This window comes from Phoenix dactylifera, chromosome 12 (assembly GCF_009389715.1).
Source record: "Phoenix dactylifera cultivar Barhee BC4 chromosome 12, palm_55x_up_171113_PBpolish2nd_filt_p, whole genome shotgun sequence".
In the NCBI taxonomy this organism is placed as follows: domain Eukaryota; kingdom Viridiplantae; phylum Streptophyta; class Magnoliopsida; order Arecales; family Arecaceae; genus Phoenix; species Phoenix dactylifera.
The window spans coordinates 13,668,715-13,675,187 of record NC_052403.1 but is presented as its reverse complement, the minus strand read 5'-3'; positions in this window follow the sequence as shown (position 1 = coordinate 13,675,187).

Genomic DNA, 6,473 nt, shown 5'->3' with positions numbered 1-6,473 from the left:
TGGCTCGGCACACATAATAGCCTAAATACTTTGTGCCACATGAGAACCATATATTGCCACACTACTGGGAAAAGATATGCCTCCCAACCAATCTGGGTCATTAATTCTATCTCTCAATATCAGGTCATCTTCACTTGCCATATGTTTCCTTCTCCCAGTTGCTGGAAAAATCGTATCTAGATTGCCTTACCCATGATGACACTCTTAATTGGAGCCCACTTCAAGGAGACTTACCAGTTCTGTTTCCATGGACCAGAGATCTACCTGTTTTGCTAATAACCCATCAAGTTTCGGAGAGTTACCTTCCGTCCGCGGAAAAATTCAACATTCTGCCCCCTGTGTGAGGAGCCATGGAGAACCTTGGTGACTGAAGGTTGGAGAGGAACGAGAAGCACCCAAGGTGGAATTGATTTTATCAAGGTTGTCGAAGGAGTTTGGTTATGGCCAATGTGGGTGTGCAGTTTGGTGTGCCGTTTATAGGCCCGACTTGAGAGAGAAAAAAAGATAGTCAGAAGAGCCCCCGTAAGGGATATCAAGAAAGAAGGATAAAGAAAAAAGATGAGCCGGCGGGGCGGTCATGGGCCCTCGCCTTGGACTTGGCGGGCGTCGAGAGCAGCCGGTCGTTTGGGAACCTCTCGAACCTTCCCATCGGCTAAAATGTGGCCCGCAGGATCGGTGCCAGGAGTTGGCGCAGCACGCAAAGGGGAAGGCCTTCGCCTTTATCTCTCATCCTTTTCTTTCTAGGATTTATTTTCACGCCACTAGCCCTTATTGACACCACGCCACTTCTTCATTTTGCCACCAACTGGGAATTAGAAAAAAAAAAAAATCCAGTTTTCCTTTCTTTTTCAATGGCGGAGTTTTACTTACTTATTTATTTATTTATTTTTTATCCGTTGTAAATATAATTAATAGATTTGAACTTTTATTAGACTACTATACCTTGCCATATCTTTTATGAGTGCATCAACGTGTATCATGTGTATAACTACCTATTGGAATTTGTATGACTATTATAATATATACTAGATGTTTACATCATTTAAGGGTAGAAGCATAATGATTCAAAATTTCATAAACCGAATCCATGCAACCCGAAAAAAAATGGAAAAATAAAAGAATGGAAAAGTGGCCCATTTTTGCAGAGGCAAATAAGATGTTTTTTCTTATGAAATCTCCTGTATAAAAAATAGAATTGGGTGATTAGGTTATTGTAAAATAGGTATGGAATTATAAATTTTATTTTTATTAAAAAAAAACTAGTACAAGAGAAAGTCTAGCTGAAATTAGAATGATACTGGAATTTTACATCATGTACTTTAATAGTTCAACCAACTGAGTGACACCAAATACTTATTTCGTCATATGTAAATATAAGTGCATAATGCATGTCAATTAAATTTGAGAATGAGAGGGAGCATCAACATTTTCAAGTCCAAGACTCAATATTTCTTTCCAATCTGCAACTATGGATTTTATTTAGGAATCACGGCAACCAATTACTTGGGTTAAAAAGATATTGAGTATGTCTTAAGTTTACAAGCTCTAGAAACACAAAAAAAAGACCTTGTTCTCGAGCTGGAGCGAGTAAAGTGAGTTGAGCGAAGCGCAACAAGCAAACGCTAGCAGAGGAAAAAAAGGTCCCCTCGTGCCAGCAAACTTGTTTTTATTTGGGCCACAAAATTAGTTAGCCAGGGGATGCAAGGGAGCAGCCCTTGCAAGCTGAACTAACCTAATTATTATAGGACACTAGTTCAAGTCCAAATCAGCTTACTCTATTACATAATATTTTGTAACCCTAGGAAAATAGAGCAATTAAGTTACTGCTATAATCTCCAGTAATCTCCAGTAATCTATAGTGAAACTTCTCCATCATCTCTACTCGTGGACATAGTAGATTCAAACCACATAAATATGTGTGTGCTCTTATTTGGTTGGTTTTTTTTTTTTTGTTTTTTTTTTTTTTTTTTTGTTGTTTTGTTATTCTCCTTGCCTATCACAACAGGTAGTATCGAAAGCCTTAGCTTTTCAATTAGGATTTTGCAATCATCAATTACAAAATTTGAAAATGTAAAAAGTTCGATGACATAAAATGATTTCGGCATCTGGAAGATTAAAATGCGAGCTCTTTAGATGCAACAAGGGTTTGTGGAAGGCATTGGGAAGGAAGGAGAGAATCCGTTACTCAGATAGCATATATCTAATAGAGATAAAGAGGAACCTATTAGGCGCCTATACCTGTATTTGGGTAGATGAGGTGCTCGGAGAAGTTGTTGAAGAGAAGATATAAAAGCTGGCATTGGTTAAAATTGAGAGTAAATATATGACCAAGTCCCTCAAGGCTAGATTATACTTGTATTTGGTATTCCAATTGATATTGAAAATCTGCCCTTATTCTACTATGCTCACTACCACCCTTCTATGAGAACTTTGTTGATACGTGCCTGCATGGTAGAGAATCTTTGTAGATATAGTTGCATATGGTCTTATAGTTATTGCGAGTGTTGTGAGTTAGTCCAATTGCCTAAGGGTAAATAAGTAGTAAGCCTGTAAATGGATTTTTAAAAAGATGGGAAGGCATTACTAGGGTTGAGGCAGCATAGCTCAGGGCGGACGGTTAGTTGCAAAGGGCTACACTTAGGAGGGAGTGACTTCATGAAGCGTTCTCTCCTATTGTAATTATGGGTCCATAACATGTACTACTTGCCATGGTTTTGCATGTTTGATTAGAGGCTTGAATGACTTTGGATGTCAAAACTACTTTCTTGCATGGTCAGTTTAAGAAAAAATATGGTCACAGGCAAAGGGGTTTTCTGTTCCAATAAAGAGAATCATATTTACCTGCTAAAAAAAATTTTATATGGTTTGAAGCGACCACCTAGGCAGTGATATAGGAAATTGATAATGGTTATACCAAACTTTACTATGATTGTTGTGTTATATTATAAAAAATTCCTAGATGATCCTATGGGCATTCGCGTATTGTATGTCGATAATATGTTGATTGCAACTAAGGATAATCTAAAGTCAAGAAGTTGAAAGTTCAGTTGTGTAGTGAATTTGAAATGGAAAATTTAGGTGGTGCAAAAGAAGATTTAGGGATAGAATCCATGAAGATCGGCGAGCAGGGTCAATTGTACTAGTCTAGGAACAATACATAAACAAAGTACTTGAACGTTTTAGTATGGATAGATCCAAACCGGTAAAGTACTCCTTTATCCGCACACTTTTTATTCTTAACTTATTATCACCAGAAATTTAAGAAGGAGGTGGAGTACATGTCACATGTTTCATATGCTAATGCAATTGATAACTTATATATGCTATGGTTTGTACCAGGGCCGATTATTTTCATATGCTATTAGTGTAGTTAGCAGGATACATAAGCAATCGTAGGAAGATACATTGGCAATCGTGAAACCAAATTACGGGAATATTTGAGAAGTTCTACAGGTTTCTGGTTCAGTCTATCATTGTAGCAGGATCACTAATAGTGTGGCAAGCTATGTTATTCTAATTATGCAGGTGATTGGGAGTAACGACGATCATTGACAGGATATGTCTTGCTCTCTTTGGTTGTGCTGATAGTTGGGAAGCTACACTTCAGTCTATAGTTCACAATTGAGCAGAATATTATGGCGTAACAAAGGAAGTAAAGGGAAGCATATATGGGTTGTGTGGTCTCGTTGATAACTTGGCATACACAATAGTTAATAGTTGTGTACTGTGATATCAAGTGCCATTTACTTGGCCAAAAATCTAATGTATCATGAGCAGACCAAGCACGTTGATGGTTAGGTATCATTTTATTTAGGAGATCATGTGACAATGGTATTATTGTTGTTCAAAAGATAGCCACTACAAAGAATCTGGCTGATATGTTGACTAAGTCACTTCCAGTTGACAAGCTCGAACATTGTCTTAGACGTAATTGGTGTTTGTAGAGGATTGACATCCTTAGAGGCAAGTGAGGGTGGAGATTTGTTGAGTATGTCTTGAGTTTAAATTTATAGAAGACAAAAGAACCTTTTTTTTAGAGTAGAGCGAACACGCAAGTGAGGTCGAGCGCAATGAGCAAAGCAAGCAGAGTGGAGGAAAAAAGTTCCCCCCAGCTGGCATATTTATTTTATTTGGGCCACATGTTGGGGATGCTGGGGTGTTGCCCCCACGAGCTGGACTAACCTAATTATTATAGGACATTAGTTTGAGTCCAAATCGAGTTACTCTATTATATACATCTCTTGTAACCCTAAAAGAAGAGAGCAATTGAGTGTTCTAAAGATCGGATGTGTTGGGGTCTAGGGTTTCTAAAAAATCTTATATTCTGTAATCTTCAGTTTTCTATAATAAAACTTTTGCATCGTTTTTGCCCATGGACGTAAGTCAAAAACCAAACAACATAAATATTGTGTGATTATGCTCTTTTTTTTTCTTCTTGTTTCGTTATTCTCACTGCCTACCACAATAAACGAAATGCTTAATCAAACTATGGAATAGGAGTAGGTCAATGACCTACATGCCCCTCACCCCAAGAAAGTTCATGAAGGCCTTTAATTAGGTCAGAGGCGAGTAGCTTGCTCTCATAGCATTCATGCATATGCGTATGCGTGCATTTATATGTATGTCCACATGTATATATGTACGTATGCATACATTTGCATGTCGTTCTTTATTTTGCTATGGGTCGCAAGATGTTTCTCATTAAAGGTATTAACGAGTCAAGCTGGGTTTAAGTTTAGAATCCATAGTGTACCATACCGAATCGGATATTATCGAACGTATCGTACCCATACCAGTTCGTTATTGGTATCAATACGGATGGCGTACCGAGGATCGGTGCACCAAAAAAATTCTGTACCATACCGTACGACACCATACTAGTGTGGCACCGATATAAGGTCCAGTATTAGTACAGTGTATCTTATTTAGGATAGATTAAAATGTCAACATTAAAAAAAAAAAAACTTGCCAACTTAAAGCCCACCGGCTTATTAAATGGGTCAGAAATCCAAAACCAATGCAATCTATCCATTAAACAAGTAAACTGTTTAGACACACATGACCTGTCAGATCAAGCCAAATATGTGATAAACAGATTAAATAAATCTCGAAGATTTAAACAAATAAAAGAGATCTTCAATGGATTAAAATCAGCCGATCCATTTATGGCTGCGAATCTGTTGATACCAAGCTGGAATCCGATTAACTCAGGTCAGGTGAGGGTCGTGTTAAAAATTGCCATCCTTAGTTTCATGTGATTTATCAAGAAGGCCTTCATATTTGGAAGGTGTTTGATATTTTTAAAGGAGGAAATTTTACCTAAATTTGTTTTCATAACAGTAAGTCAACTGCCCTATCCCAACTTTAAACACTTATGTTCCTACAGGAAATGGTATGAATTAGTAAGGTGCGCTTATTGACCAGGGCATATAGGCTATCAAAAGCAATATATACAAAATTTAGAAGTGCTCTGTGAAATATATGATTAAATTAATATATTTATTGGCACTTGAATTGCGTTATGTGGTCATCTTTTGGATTCCCACGAACTTGTTAAAAATGAGGCGCCACTTTGCTCATTTTGGTGAGGCCTCTGGAGGGTGGATATCAGCAGGCTGTAAAAAATAAAAAAAATAATTATATTAAGGTTTCAACCAAAACGTAGAGAATATATTACAAATACTTTTAGAATTATATTACAAATTGTTTGATGATAACTTAGCCAAGTGTTTCACATTTAAGTTCAAGATAATAAGTGCTCATAGTCTAATGAGGTAGACCGGAAAAGATATTTCTTAATTTCAGACCTTATTCCTATTATCCCACTTTGTGCAAGAAATTATATTCTTATACGGCATGCACCATATGAGCATACATGCTACCAACCACAATTATTGTTTCCCGTAGGCCCCATACATAAGCGCTCATTTCGGTGCACTACTCCAAAAATCAATGGTTGTTATTGGCGGTGTGCACGATCACGTGGTGCATGCCATGTGGGATATAGTTTTTTTATTTGAGTTTTGCCTTTTGCGGTGCCATACGAGAATTTAAGCAATATTACATGCTTTTCACCATCTTTATTTCTCTTCTTCAGAAATATCTTCCTCTCAGGCAATGCTCTCACAACACAAGCTGCACACACATGCACAATTAAGCAAAGAGTAGCCTCCATGCTTTTTCCCAAATGCTTGACATAGAAAGCAAAATGTATGCCTATTTTCCTTTTTCTTTATTTATTCTGCCTTCTCAGGTTAATTGTTTTAAATCTATCTCGGCATTGTCACTTTCAACTGGTATAAACTTCACAAGGTAGCATTATTAGACTTCATGAATAAATCGACAATCAGGTCCACCTAGGTTAGTGCTCCTGTCCTCCAAATTTATGGTAACTCGCAAGCTTGAATAAATGAACAGCAAACCATCAAGAAAAGTATCATGGGAGCACCATCCTAATTCAAAAGAAGGGAATC